Below are 16,122 nucleotides of genomic sequence, written 5' to 3' on the forward strand. Positions count from 1 at the left end.
GTGCTCTGCCCAAAGGAATATAAATTTTGATTGCTGAAACCTCGCAAGATATCTTGGGGTTAATGGGATAGATTTTTTCCCTCTTCTCTACTTATTTATTCGATCATTTTCAAAAAAAAAAAAAAAACTGGGACAATTAACTCTTTTGCCCCACATAGTTTCATTTATGATTTCTTGAAATACAGCATTGGAAAACCAGGCTTTGGTAAAAATAAAGCCCAATGGGATTCAAATGGAGCTACTCCACCATGCCTTTACCCCAAATAACTGGTTCTCACTAATTGGCCAACAATAGGTCCCAGCCCAAGCTTCACGGTGGTCGTTGTTTTGGTTTTGATGGCTCAGAGTGAGTGTAAATAGCAATTGTTTCTGCTCTAGACAGAAACTCTGAGGGTCTTCCCCTGCCAGATTGATTTTTTTTTTTGAGTAGGTAAAAGAGGCCATTTTTTGCCTCATTTCTTACCTAGCCTTAATCACTTTATGGGTGTTACCTCAGACAAACTGAGACTGAGAAAGACCTTAGCTTAAAAAGGCCAAAGTCTCCCATTGCATCCAAGGCTATCCCCAGTTGAGGGGCCATCTCCAGTCATCCCAATCTATAACTTTCCACTGGAACCAGATGGCTCCAGAGGAGAAAGTGAGGCTGGTGACTTTGCACAGCTCTGCTCTTACTTAAATCCAATTCACTTGCAAGTCAAGACATCACCTTTCTGATGTCATTGGTCCTCTTCAAGGAGGAAAGACAAACAGCAATAGGTGCCTACTACGTCCCAGGCACTGTACTAAGTGCTGGTATGACAAAAAAAAAGGTAAAGGACCATCCCTGTCCTCATAGTCTAATGGAGATAATAAAGACCAAAAGAAAATAAGCACCTATTTCCTCTTCTTCCCACTTTCCAAACAGATCCCACCCACAGAAAGGGCATTTCCTAAGACCGTGGAAAGGATATATATCTAGCCCCAGAAAGAAGATGGGCCTTTCCTTAAAGAGTTTGGAAACACAGTGCACAAAATCAGATGAAGAAACTAAAAGAGGGCATGTTTCTAGAGCACTTACAATGTTTTTCTAGACAGACAATATTGGGTAGTGGAAAGAACCCTAAACTGGGAGTCAGAGAATTTGAACCTAGTTCTTCTCCATTTTTACCTCTGTGATCCTGGGCAAGTCACTTAACCTCTGTCTGCCTCAGTTTCCTCAGATATAAAGTAGGGGTAATAATAGCACCTACCTTCCTGGGTTCATGGGAGGATCAAATGAGATAATATTTGTGAAGTGCTTAGCACAGTGCCCAGTACATAGTAGGCACTATATAAATGCTTGCTATTATTATGATTATTATTCATAGAACTATGTAATTAGAGATGTAGAGTTGGAAAGGACCTTAGGTCACTAGTCCAATTCCCTTATTTTACAGATGAAGAAACTGAGACTCAGAGAGGTTTGCAACAGTTTGAGAAGCCCAGAGGGTCCAAGGGTCTCAGAAATTGGTGTCCCCAAGAAGGGATAGGCCTCCAGCAGAGATGGGGAGGTCTTGTTCCCCACCTAAAGAGGTCTATTCTCTTACTCTTTACTTGAACTTCTGAGGAAAATCCTCTTTCCTGATCATTCCACATATCCTCCTGTCTTTTATGCTAACTCAAAAGCCAAGCTATCTTTTGAAACACATGAAGACAAGCGAAAAATAAACCAAACTAAAAGACAACATATAACAGCCAGCCTAGGATAATAGGAGCAGTAGGAAAACATCCAATAACACTGGGTGGGCCATTGGCTGTTGCCCACAGAGAAAATGGGCGTTTCCTCATTTAAGCTGTTCCCACTTCTCACAGCCCAGGCCAAAAAACAGGCAGGTGCCCACCCAAAGGTGCCTCCCCAAGGGAACAGGGATTTCCAAATAATATCATCTAAGAATGGCTGTTGTTTTTTGTCCTTTGTTTTCAAAGAGGACCAATGACATCATGGGGCAATGCCTTGATTTGTGCATGAATTGGATTTAAGAAAGGCAGAATTGCACAAAGTCATTAGCCTCACTTTCTCTTCCAGAGTCTTCAGAATCCAGTGGTGCAAGACAAAAGTCAAGACAACTGGCTGATAGCCCAAAATGCAGCAGATGACCCTGGCATCTTCAGTGTCTGACCACACTCTAAGCATTCCACAGCACCTGCTTCTGCTGCCTTCAGTAGACCGTAAGGACAAGGATTTCCTAGCAGAGTGTGAAGGAAATCTGAGTGCAGTAGAATAAATGACATCAAGAAAGGACATTGGTGCTGACTGGTGGAAAAAGGCATCAAGGTGCTTTGGAAAGCATGATGAATTTAGAGTCCGTGGTCCTCAGTTCAAATCCCTTCATGCCTCTGGGTCTCACTATCCTCATCTGTAAAGTAAGGGGATGGGACTCAATAACTTCTGAGGTCCCTTCTATCTCTAAATCTACTACTATATAAATATATATATATATATACATACATATATATGTATACAATAAGAAGGAAGAGGACAGCAGTAATTAATAGTAATAGTAATGATCATAGCAGGTCTGTCTCCTAAGAGTACCCTTCCTTCTATCATTTCATGGTCTCTCATCCAATGGTATCCAAATTCCTGGAGGTAACGTGGGAGATAGGAATGAGTCATCCCCTTTATAGAGAGGAAACATCTTGGGGGTGGGGGCAGGACAGGGTAAGTGTGGAAAGCAGACCAAAAGGCCTACCAGAACCAGTCATGGAGACCAAAGAGATTAATCTCTCAGGCCTCAACATGAGGTGGTGATGTACTATTTTCTAGACTGCCAGACTAAGCTGGCAGCTGGGTCAAGACTTTGAGATAGACAATAAATAGAGTATGCTGGATTTAGAGTCAGGAAGACCTGAGTTCAAATCCTGCCCCAGATATTTAACAGCTGTGTTACTTTGGCCAAGTACCTTAATCACTCACTGTCTTAGTTTCCTCAACTGTAAAATGAGGAGGTTGGCCTCTAAGGTTTCTTCCAACTCTAAATATGATCCCGTGAGCCAAGGATAGGTATACATTAGCACCCTCCTATGACCTTTTCAGGCAAAGAACCCAAACTGCCAGCCCCACAGGAGCAGAGACAGAGCAATTCTTTATCAGATCTTCAGCCTCCTTCCCATCTCTCCTTCGCCAACCACCCCAAAAAAGCACATTCTTTATGAGTTACTGCCCCTTAGCAACACTCTTCTCTCTGTTCCACCTCACAAGCCAGGTCACCATGGTAACCAGTTCAGCAATTCAGAGGACTTTTTTTTTAAAAGGCTAGAAATGTTGCCTCCAGCAAAAAGCCAGGGCTTTGCCCCATTGTACCCCAAAAGTTCATGTACCTGGGGGTCAATCTGAGTACCTTTCCTCAAGGAGTGACCCATCTACCCAAAGACCCAAGATAGTTGCTCCCCCAGACTCCAACAAAGAGGTAGGGACCGAATCCACATCTCTGGGCTTATAATTTGGGCTCTAGCCCTGCTGTGAGGTCACTCTCCAGGACAAAACAAAATCTACACCCACATCCTTAGACATAGCTTTCACTAGGAGAGGTTTTGCTGTAGAAACTTGAGACAAGTATCAGTGACAGGTAGAGCAAAAGCCAAAATACAGCTATGGCCTGGGGTACTGAAGACACACGAGTGTGGCCATAAAGGGCAGGCTCACCAACACTGTGCCAGCTGAGCAAGACCCCTTTAGATCGGCATGGAGGCCAACAGCCCCAGGCTGTCAGGCAGCCACCTGGCTACCCATTCCAGCAGTGTGCACTTAAGTCAGAGCAATAAAAGCCAGCACAGCACAGAAAACAAAAGTTACACCAGTATAGAAGATAGAAGCTGGGCCAGTTTGTCCGACAGCAGCAAGAGCAGTGTGGCTAGCAGTCATGCCAATGAAGCAGCCAGTAAGCCAGCCTGCCATACAGGCAGCAGCCAGACCAGCTGGATGAGCAGCACCAAGGAAAGCACGGGCCAGGAGAGCAGCAGTGACAGCAGTTTTGGCAACAACCGGTTTAGCCCAATAGGAAGGAATCATTCTAGCCAGTCCAGCAGCAATCATAACAAGCAGACTCAGCAGGAGAGTATGACGGGTAAGGATGACAACATCCACGATTGCACAGACAGGAATGAAAACAACCTGCTGACTAGCACCTCCAAGTGTACCTAACCCTTTTGGACCAAGGGCTTCAGGACCCACAAGGAATTCAAGCCACAAGATTATTGGTCACAAGCATCACCAGGCTAAGGAAACAGAGTTCCCAGCCTCAAACAGGCACATAACCCATACAGTATGTACAGCACAAAAGACCGAGTTGGCCCCAAGTTGGTCACAGAAAATCTTCTAGTGAGGACCTTCCTTCCATAATGAACATCACTGGCAGTAATCTCCATCCATTGCAAGCCCCATCTATATCTGGAGCTGCCCACAGCAAGCCCTACCCACATCAAGCACCACTGGTAAAGAGTGTGGTCAGTAGTAGGCTTTGTCAGTAGCAGGCACCGAGTATAGTAACCCTGAAGAATGGGAAGGACTCAGCCCTGGCATAAGCTCAGTGGTGAAGAGTTCCTGTTGCATATTCCTTCTCCAAATGCCATTTCCCTAACAGGATCTCACAGAGATGATTAGAGTCTGTCTGTGGACTGGTCACTGGGGGTCATCCTTTGTGCTGCTGTCCTAAATTGTGCTGTCTTGGCTGGCAATGACACAATGATAAATGCTTAATGATAACAAAACACCCAACATACCAGAAGATTACTGAGACAATAAATCATCAGCACCATTGACAATTAGCCAATTTACTGAGTACTCACATGGTATGGGCAACTATATTAGAAAGAGATTGGAGACTAAAAGGCCCTCTCTTCAGTGGCATTGCAACCATTCCTGGGACTCTGGAGGTGTCATTCCATCCTTGGGTCTGAGCCTTGTATAATTTATGCTCTTCAATAAAAGGTCTTAAGCTCCACATCAAACCACTGGCATATGGGAACATATCTCTTCCTGGGGCTGATAACCTGGCTGAGCTACGGGAATTGCTTCCCAAGGGCCATGTTGTAAGGGAAGTCAGACAGCTACGCAAGGTGTGGGGAAGAGACCCAGGACAAGATGGGAGTGTTCCAGTGAGTCATGTGCCCTTGAAGTGCGCGAAATATTTGAGAGGGGCATAACAACTTTAGGCCCGGGGCCAGAGGTGGGGGTTATGGGGAGTGGAACAGCACAGGGAGAAGAGGGCTCCTATACTGAGTATAAGATTATATTAGTTGACCAAGCTCCCTTCGAACCCTAAGATTACTCTCTGGGTAAGCAAAGTAGGTAACTGCCTACAGAGGGTGATTTCATAGATACTAGAAAAGATACTATTAGGTAGGAGAAGTAAGAGCAAGAGAGGGAGAGAGTAACAGAGAGAGGGAGAGACAGAAAAAGAAAGAGACAGAGAGAGGCAGAGACAGCGAGAGTCCCAAATGGAATGGAATGCCTCGAGGAGTGGTGGGCTCCCTGTCCTTTGGAGGTCTTCAAATGAAGACTGCTTAGGAATGTTAGAAAAGATATTCCTTCTTCAGGTATTAGTTGGACTAAATATCACTGTTGTTGTTCAGTCACCTCAGTCATGTCTGAATCTTTGTGACCCCATTTGGGATTTTCTTGGCAAAGATACTGGAGTGGTTTGCCGTTTCCTTCTCCAGTTCATTTTACAGATGAGGAAACTGAGGCAAGCAAGGTTAAGTGGCTTGCCCAGGGTCATACATCTAGTAAGTGTTTGTGGCGGGATTCGAACTCATGTCTTTCTGACTCCAGGGTTGGTGCCCTATCCACTGTGCCACCTAGCCCCAAACTAAGATGCAAGCCACTCCTAATTCTTAGATCCCAGGATTCTTCACAAGAACAGTGCTCTCTCCCCACCCACTCCCAGACTGAGTAAGATGTTATTCTGATTGAAGGTAGAAAAATCTACTCTGATTGAGGGAAACACCTGTGAATGAAGGCATCACAAGAGCTTAGAGACATATTTATACAAAATGCCCCTCTTTCTGAATGAGATTGCTCAGAGATAAGCATTCCACCTTCAGAAGTTTCCTTCCCAATCTCTTTACATTTGTCTCGGCTTCCAGTTGGCAACTATCATTTGCTTTTGTTTTTTTTATTTGAAAAGCGGGGATCTAGTGTGATTTACCCTGGCAGACAGTCACATTGGCCGATGGATAGAACTTCTGGATAGATTTGCCCTCTGCTCAGGTTCACCATTCAAATAAACCAGGCTCCATCCACTGAATCATGTGGCTGATTAAGAACTTGACCCCATGTCAAGACACATTTGAAAGACTACGTACAATTCTGGGCCCCACACATAAGGAAAACATGGGTAAACTAAAGTGCATCTAAGTGCATCTTAACCTGAGACTCATGGACAGGTTTCTTTTTTTTGCGAGAATTAGTTTGTGAACCTGGATGGGAAAAAATGTATCTATATTTCAATATAATTGGTTTCCTTTGTAATTCTGTTATAAATTTTTAAAAATTCTGAAAAGAGGTAGTGCAGTAAAAAGGGCATTGGGCCTGGAATCAAGATGACCTGAATTCAAATCTAGACTCATTTTTTTTACTATTTTTAGTAATATTACTAATTATTTAATAATATTATTATTATATAATAGCTATATGGCCCTGAGCAAGTCATTTAACCTCTCTGGGCCTCAGTTTCCTTACCTGTAAAATGAAGATAATAATAACAACAACTACCTCATAGCATTGTTATGAGGGGAAAAAAATGAAATAATGTTTGTAAAATGTTTTGCAAACCTTGAAGTGCTATATAAATATTAGCTGTGTAAATGCTAGCTATAAGGTATCCATCCAAAGCCTTCACCAGATGGCCAAAGGGGTCCATGACACAGAAAAAGGTTGAGAACCCCTGGAATAGAGGGCGACCTGAATTGTGAGGAGTCTGAAAATCATGTCAATATATAAGGTGAGAGAACAGGGAAGCTTGACCTGGAAAAGAAACCTGGAGAGGTTTCAAAGAGAGTTAGGTGGGAGCGGAAAGGGGTGAGAGGAGAAAGTTGTGATTGACTTTCTCATATGGTGAAATTAGGAATATTAAGTAGAAGGTATGGGACAGCTAGGTGGTACAGTACCAGGCCTAGAGTCAGGAAGACCTGGGTTCAAATTCAAACTCAGATATGTATTAGCTGTGTGACCCTGGGCAAGCCACTTAAGCCTGTTTGCCTCAGTTTCTTCATCTATAAAATGACCTGAAGAACGAAATGATAAGCTACTCTAGTATCTTTGCCAAAAAAAACCTCCCCCAAAGGGGTCCTAAAGAGTTAGACACAACTGAAACAACTGAACAACAGAAGTAGAAAGTATAAGGAATCAGATTTAAATTCAAAATAAGGAAAAGCTTCCCAAAAGCTTCCCCCAAAAAAGGACCCCATCACTAGAAGTTATTTGAACAGATCTAGATGACCACTTATCTGGGCTGAGAGAGGAATGGGACAAAGAAGAGGACTCCTGCACTGAGTAGGAAGTTTAACTAGTTGATCCTCAGATCCCTTCCCACCTCAGTCTAATGCAAAAACATGCCCTCCCCTGCCAACTGCACTTTGGTGGGCCTAGCCCAGCTGGGATGGGCAAGCAAAGCAGACAGTCGTCTACTAGAAATACTGGAAAAGAAGTCTGCTTTCATTTCCCCAACACTCATTTACGAGGACAGAGGCCACACATCTAATGTTTTCTGTGATTATCATTATTTGATTAAAAGAAACTGTTATTTAAATGACACTTTGCAAAAAGAAAAAAGAAAAAAGAAAAGAAAACGAATATAATTTGCCAGATCATTAATCCTTATTTTTACTTAAGAAAATATGGTCACCGTGTCCACAAGGCTGAAATTCTCCCATTCGTCACTTTTTGATTAAAGGATTTGAATGAATGTCCCTTTTAAAAGGCAGTAACACAAAGCCTTTAACAGCATTAGTATTTATTATCTGATTACTACAGTGGAAACTACCCTAGAATGGAACTCAGGAGACTTGAATCAATCAACAACAAGAATTTATTAAGCCTACTATGTGCTAGGCACTGGGCTGGGTTCTGAGGATAGCACTGCAATAAATAACCCTGAGAAAGTCATTCCTTCTCCATATCCTCATTTATAAAATGAGGGAGTTGTGCTAAACACCCTTTAAGAATTTTTCCATGTCTACATATGTATGACGTATGTATGTATATACTAATATACATCAAAGAGACAATGAAAAGATGAACAGTGCTGAACACAATGTTCAGTATTTATTATATAGGCTTTGTAGAAATGGAAATTTATTGTGGTATATTTTGAATCCTCTCTTACATCCTGCCGTGTACATGTCAATGCTTTTTTTTTTCTTATTTTGGCTTTGTTTCAATATTTAAGTTTATAATAGGTTTCTTTTTCTTATTGAGTATTTAAATTCTAGTATTTAAGTCTAAAATTTAAAAAAAGAACCCTTCCAGCCCGAGCATCCTAGAAGTCTAAACTAAGCCAGCACCCAAGTAGGCCCCTACGGAAGATGGATAGAGTCCAGCTTGGAGAGGGAAGCTGTATGTACTCATTGGACAGCCAGGAATAGAGCACACCAGATGGGTAAGCCCAGCAGGCAGAAGGGGATTGAAAGACCCAGTGCTCTTTTTCTGCCTTTTTCTTGCCCATCCCTTAAGCTTTGCAGTTGCCAGTCCGAAGGAGCAGCACTTTTCCATACACCCTAAGCATACCAGCGATTATGGGAGGCTCCTTTAGGCCGTTAAAACCCTGTCAGTAATGATGACCTTGGGAGGTCTGAAGAGCCAGATCTCACTGATTCTCCAAGGGGATTGTTTAAATTTTCAGCATGAGCATTTATACCTCAGAAATCAGCAAACACTACAAATCATGGATTGATTTGTTGTTTTGTTGATTATCTAGATTTAAGAAAGTGATGGAGAAAATGCTAATCATTCAGATTAAATTTAAAAGTATGTCCTGAGATTGGGAGAACTACTTGTTAAACATTTACCAACACACCCCTAGATGAACTAGATTCTAATGATACTAAGATAGCTGACATTTCACATAGCTCTTTTTAGTTATCAAACACTTTATAAACACTTGATAACCACCCTGTGAGTCAACCCTGATCAAGTGCTATTATCTCCATTTTACGCATAAAGAAACTAAGGCTCACAGATAAAAATGTCTTGCCCAAGGTTGGAAAGAGAGCAAGGCGACAGAGCCAGGGTTTGTGTCTGTCCAGGTCTTCCTTCTCCAAATGCAATGTTCCATCTGAGCCCCAAAGCTGTTACCTCTAGGTCTATCTGTGGTTTAAATGACCCCCTGTAGCTTCCTCAAAAGCAGAGCAGCTCACGTACTTCAATCCTTCAGAGCTAGCTTTATTCTAGCTGCAAGTATGGGAAGGCAGTTTTGCCATCAACTCCCAGGTGCAGGCAGAGCTCTAGGGTTTTTTTTGGCCATTCATTCGGTAAATGGTTATTGAAAATCTAAATGTGTGCCCAAAGCTCAGTGCCAGGCACTAGAGAAGATACAAAGATGAATAAGACATAGTGCCTGCCTTCACAGAGTTTACCATGTAGAAGGAATTTAAGATATATACACCAACAATTAGAATATGAGGCAGAATGAGTAGCAGTTATGATGTAATGAACAGAGCCCTGTCCTCCAAATCAGTTTAAATCTGGTCTCTGATTCATTAGGCTGTGTGACCCTGGGAAAATGACTTAACCTTTCTGTGCCCCAGGAAAGTCTCTGAGACTACAACTTGCAGAAGAGTTGCCAAAGTGAGCTGGGAAAGAGTATCCTGGACAGGGAAGCTCCATTCATACATAAAATCATGGGTCTAAACTAAATGGAAAAAGGCAAGATGTGACTTTTTTTCCATTGGAGCGAGATTTTCTTCACTCCAACAAAGCACAAATTAGCAGCCAGCCAGGCTGAACAATGGTTCTAATCCCTACCAGGTGTGGAGTTTGTTTCCAGCACAATGCACCATATTGTGACATCAATATGTTCATCAAGTGAATGACAGTGGATGAGTAAGTAACCCTCTAACAACCATCCCACCACCCAGGGCTTAGGCACTGGACAGAGATAGAGAGAAGAGCCGTCCAAGTAGCCTGGAAGGTGGATTACAAATAAGCAGTGGGTCTTTGTAGGACCCAACCTATTTCATAGTCCTCAATGATAAGTTAATTTCAAAGGGTAAATTTGATTTTGACCTTGAACTAAAAGATGGTGGGGAAGGCATATTTTTCAAGGGAAGGTATATTTTTATTTCCAATATATAAAAAAAGTATTTCCTTTCTTTAGTTGACATTAGACATCATTCTTTCTTCAAAAAAGTACTAAGTGCCTATTGTGATTTCACAAGGTCTTTGTGCCCAGCCCAGGAAATGTGAAGATCCATAGGATACAGACGTTGCGTTGCAGATACTTAACAATATAAATAAGGGAGGAGCTTACAACAAATAACTAGGAACCAAGGGTTGAGCCGGGGCGGGGTGGGGGCAGTGATCAATAAATTCAGGCAAAGGGCAATGAAATGTGAGGATCAAGAGATTACTTCATCACTGAGGGTGAAGAAGGCTTTCTGGAGAAGGACATGCCCAGTTGGTTGGGTGTGCAAGGAAGGGTGGGGAATCCATTGTAAGCATCAGGTGTGAGCTGCAAAGGGAGACTGCAAGGCAGGAACACAGAATGGTTCAATTTAGCTGGAATTTAGAGTATGAAGGGGAATAGTAGAACCCAAACAAGACAGGATACCTGGAATGGCAGGAAATGTGCTCCAAAAAAGGAAACTGGAAGGTGGCCCCAGGCTGGGAAATTCAGACAGCTCTAGCATCACTTGTATTCTTCTAAGGAAGAAAGGCTGGCCTTGGAACAGAAGGCAGGTAAGGATGTAACAGAATGGAAATAAATGGGTGCAGGTGTGGGCACTGGAGAGGAGAGTGACTTCACTACAGGTCTTGCTTTGATTGGCAGTGTCTGAAATGGGTGGGACAGAGAATGGGGATGGGGTGGGGTGCTGCAGAACCTTGGTGTTGAAAGCCACACTCAGGTCCAAAATGACAGGGGGAAAGGGGAGGTGCGCTTGCAGGAAATAGTGAGTCTGCAAACCACCACCCACCTACATCTCAAAGAACCAGATGAAGTGGCTGGGCTGCCTTCTTCAGTGTGTTAAGCTTGGGGCCAGAGTATTCCCAGTAAAGACCAAGACTGTTTCTTGTTCTGAGTCAAAAAATCAGATGACAATGCTCCCAAATCTTGATACAGAAAGTCAAATTTCAACAACCTTACTGAAAAAGTGATGGACTGGGAGTCAGGAGACCTAGATTCTCCTCCTTCCTCTAACACTAACTCTGGGACTCTGTTTAATAAAGGGGATAATGTGGTCACTAAGGTCTGTTTCTGCATCTATAACATTTGAGCTCCATTTGGCTGTACATCAGTTTAGCCTAATTTCTGTAAGGGTTGAATTAGCCTTCCTCTGTGACCTTGGGAAAAACCACTTTCCTCCTTTGGGTCCTCAGTTTCATCCTCTATAAAATCAAAGAACTGGACTAGATCATTCCCTAAAGTTCCTCCCAACTTTGATATCCTGTTATGATCCTCTGGACATGGGGACCTGCCTTCAAGTCCTCCTTCAGCTGCCTCCACAGTAGCATTTCTTTCTTTGTTCTACAGGTTACCCCAACTTTATTAATAAGACTTTTTGCACGACAAGTGTGAAGAAGCATCTTGGACCTTAGCATCTAGTTATCAAGAACAATGAGTTAAAAATAAGAAGCTACCAAATGTCCCCCTTCCTCTCCCTATGTATCCCCCCTAGCAATGGCCTCACTGTGTCCCAGAGTCACTGCCCAGCAGTGGTGATGGACTTGAGTCTATATCATCCCCACAAGGTAGTAACTGCCCGCCCCTCCATGGCCTTCCATCTACTTGTCCTAGATTCAAAAACTCCTAGTTCTTAGTTTTGGGTGCTTGAAATGTCCCAGTTTCAGCTCTTAGCATTAATCCAAATAAGTCTAAAAAGAGTTTGAAGCTATATTGCAGAGGGCTTTGAACTCCATCTAGAGTTTTGTACTATTTGGTAGGCAATTGGGAGCCACTGAAGATTTTTCTGTGGAAGTGACATGATCAGAGAAGTCTGCCCATTTTTGTTAATCCCTAAACTGAAAAGAAAAGGAAAAAAAAGAACAAGGAATCGCATTTGACCTCTCCCAGGGCCATGTTACTAATTTCTCACTCAATGGAGGTTCCACTCAATGGAACCTCCTGGAGTCTTCTGGTTATAGTGACTTTGGTGAAGTAGGAAGTCCACTTGTCAGGATTCTGGGTCTAAGGCTTCTGAGCTACTCTCTGAAGGTGACAGCCCCAGTGAAGAGGAAGCAAGGAACCTGGTTCCAAGCCCCCAAGACATTAAGATCCTTCTTTGAGCTCCCCAACTGTCCAGAGGCAGTGTTTCTGTCAGAGGAGAATGATGATAAGGCAGAGCCAGTCAGAGGCCAAAAGGAGTCTTTCAGATCCAGGCAGGGAAGGTCACGTTAGTGGGTAGACGATGAATTGTTTCAGTTTAAAAGACACAAGAGAAGCCTCAGGCAGTTGCTGAATCACCTACAATCTCAGACCTCTCCTGGATGCTATGGATACTACAGATTCTAGAGAGCTCTAATATGTTAATCTTTCAGTCCCAGTCCTTAATGTTCTCCTGAAGCCTCTCTAGTCACAACACTGAGACCTTGGCCTAAGGACCATGTCTCATGGATTCTTCCTTCCCCATTGTTCTTGCCAGGAATACTTAACCTCTTGTGATCCAGATTCTAAGTGGGTGTAACTCTCATTCAGCACCACCGGATGAATGACCAGATTGTACCTACAACCAAGGCGGCACAGTGATTAAAGTGCCAGCCCTGAAGTCAGGAGGACTCATCTTCCTGAGTTCAAATCTGGCCTCAGACACTTACCAGCTGTGAGACCCTGGGCAAGTCACTTAACCCCTTTTGTCTCAGTTTCCACGTCGGTAAAATGAGCTAGAGAAGGCAATGGCAAATCACTCCAGTATCTTTGCCAAGATAACCCCAAATGGGGTCACGAAGAGTTGGCCATGACTGAAATGACTAAACAACAACAACGACAACAACAATCTACAACCAAACCAGATGGTAGACAGCAGTTCTGAAGAAGCCGGAGGACATCACTGTAATGTCTGGAGCTCTCCAACACTCCCTAGCAGGGATGGGATACAGCCTCAGCTCAAATGACCTTACTGAAGCCCCTGTGTCATCATAGACAATGTGTTTAGAATGGATGGGTGTCCACTTCAGGGCAGGTGCCAAGCTCAGACGCAGTAGATGGGACACCTGATATGAGAAGGAGAGATACAGACACACCGCCACTGCCCCTATCCTTATCTATTGCCTTCCCATCAGGTTAGTGCCCTAGCAAGCCCACAGAAATGCCCCCAGAAGGAAAGACTTCCCAGACCACACATTTGGTTCGGTCATGGGCATTATATGTAGTCTTCTATTTGAGGAGATAGGATATATATCTGTCTCCAGTGCCCAGAGGCTTACTTGGGTCAGCTCCTCTGTCCAAGGATAAGCCAATTCTACCCAAAGGCAACAGAGCTGAGGCCAGTCTTACGTTTACTGACAATAGACACCACCCTTCCTCTTCTATAAATGACCTAGTTAGATAATGCTCTAGTTAGATAGTGCTTCTGTATGCTGGAAAAGGAAGCAGAATCACCCACAGTGCAGGCCCCTTGGCTCTCCTGAGTTTCAATAATTGAAGTACTAACAGCCGGGCATAAGTTATACAGCACCAACTGCAACTGTGTGACTATGACAAGTCACTTAACATACATGGGCCTCAGTTTCCTTTTCTGTAGATCAAGGGAGTTGGCTTAAATGACTCCTGCCATTCCTTTCTAGCTCTAATATTCTGTGTTCTGTGTTCTAAGGTTCCTTCCAGCTGTAACATTTTCTATTCTGTATGTAGGTGTCTTCCAGCTCTAATATTTTGCTTTGTATCCTGAGGCACCTTTGAGCTCTAACAGTTTTTATTCTATCTTTAAGCCCATTCTATCTCTAACATCCTATATTCTGTATTCTAAGGTTCTTTTCAACTCTAACAGGCTAAATTCCATATTTAAGCCCATTTTAGGTCTAAAATTTTATGTTTTATATTCTAAGGTCCCTTTCAGTTCCAAAATTCTCTGTTCCAGGTTCTAAGGTTCATTCCTGCTTGGTGACTCCATGCTCTTTGTCAACTTTGCTCATTTTGTGTAGACACAGAGAAAATAGGTGCAAGGAGTGGCTAAGCAACCATGAATCTGGAGACCAGGGACTATGTCGTGTTTGGCCTCATGGAGCCTTCCCCCCCAACCAAGAGGATCTCAGGCTTCACCCCCCAGGCTTTGCCTGAGTGAAGTTGGAGAGCACCAGAGGGAAGCCAGCCAGCTCAGGAGGCATCAATTAAATATTAATAGGCTAGCCGTAAGCATAAAAGTGATCATAATCTTTAGATGTTTCCCAGCACAGTGTCCAAAGGAGAGGAAGCGAGGCCTCCCAGCTCACCCTCTGTTATCAATTTGAGTCAGGGAACGCTCGTAAAAATGGGGCCGATGTGCAAGAGTCATTCACCGTGGGAAATAATTAGGAAGAGAGTTCAGTCGGCTAATCATTCTTCGAATATGTTTCCAATCAAGATAGCACTAACTGACTTGCTTCCCTACTTTGTTAAATCAAGTCAGACAGCTTCTTCTCTGGCCTAAAGGAGGAGGCAGCCACTCAGCCTGGGATTCTTAAGAAAATAAGCCACTGTCGACTGCCAGGGAGGGCTTGAAGCTTAACAGTGTGAGGCCCAGCCTAAGTGGGCATGGCCAGGCTGGTGGGGAAAGTCTGCAGAAGAAAGGAACAGACCCTTAAAGCTATGAAATGAGGTGACTGAGGAGGCCCAAAACAGAAAACCAGGACTACTTAGAGAGCTGCTACTTGGAAGGGGGAGAAGGGGAGAAGGAGAAAGAAAGTGCACTGATTCTGTCCCTCAGAAAATCCACAAATGTCAGAACCATGTGCCAAGCCCCTGGCTGCTCCTTGCCAGTTAGGATTCTAACTATTCACTTGAACTCAACTCAGTAGGGCACAAAATTCTGAGCAGAGGAATGGCATGACCAAATCTATGCCAAAGAAAGCTATTTCTAGAAGCAGTATGAAGGGATGGAAGGATGACAGTGAGGAGAGTAGGGGTGGAACTTCCTTACAGTATAAAGAATGGATTGGAGAAGAAAGCCTGGAAGGTGGGAATGGATGTTAGGAGGCTATCAGAGGTCTAGGGCAGTGGGGCCTCACATCCCCAGTCGGCTGTGGTGAGGCCCCAAGAGAAGGCAACTGTTGAGTACTGGAACCATACTCAAATCAATAATGTCACTGGCTACTGGAAAGTGTTTGTCAAGCTCTTTCCCTATGGATCTATGCTTGTAACTTCTCAAACTATAATACCCCTCTCTGGCCACCACCACCACCCCTTCATGTGTTGTCTCCCCCATTAGAATGTAAACTCCTTGAGGTTTTTTGTATTTGAATTCCTGGCGCCTAGCACTGTGTTTGACATATAGTCCGTGTTTAATAAATGCTTTTTCTTCCATCCGTTCATCCACCTTTTCTGTCTCAGCTAATTGTAGGGCTTGTCTCCAACACAATCCAGCCTCCTTCACTCATTGCCCAATACTCCTCTAGTTCACCTCCTCATGCTGCTGAATTTTAGTGGCTCTGCAAGTTCCCAGCTTCTCCCCTTCTGTTCCAACCTCTTAGAATAGCAGGGGTGTGCTGGAGCCAGCATGAGAGCCAATTGTTAAATTGGCTGAGAGCCAATTGTTAAATTTTCAGAGTGAGCATTTACACCTTCGGAAATCAACAAAGGTTACAAATCAGTACTTGATTTATTATTTTGTTGATTAGCTAAACAAGAAAGTGATGGAGAAAATGTTAATAATGAAGATTAAACTTAAAAGTGTGACATGATGGAAGGGGGGGGAGAGAATAAGGGAGGGATCCTTGGTGGAGGGGTAAGTTAAGTAATAGGACAAGGTAGTGAT

The sequence above is a fragment of the Vombatus ursinus genome, unplaced genomic scaffold, assembly GCF_900497805.2.
Source record: "Vombatus ursinus unplaced genomic scaffold, bare-nosed wombat genome assembly UNPS02014770.1, whole genome shotgun sequence".
In the NCBI taxonomy this organism is placed as follows: domain Eukaryota; kingdom Metazoa; phylum Chordata; class Mammalia; order Diprotodontia; family Vombatidae; genus Vombatus; species Vombatus ursinus.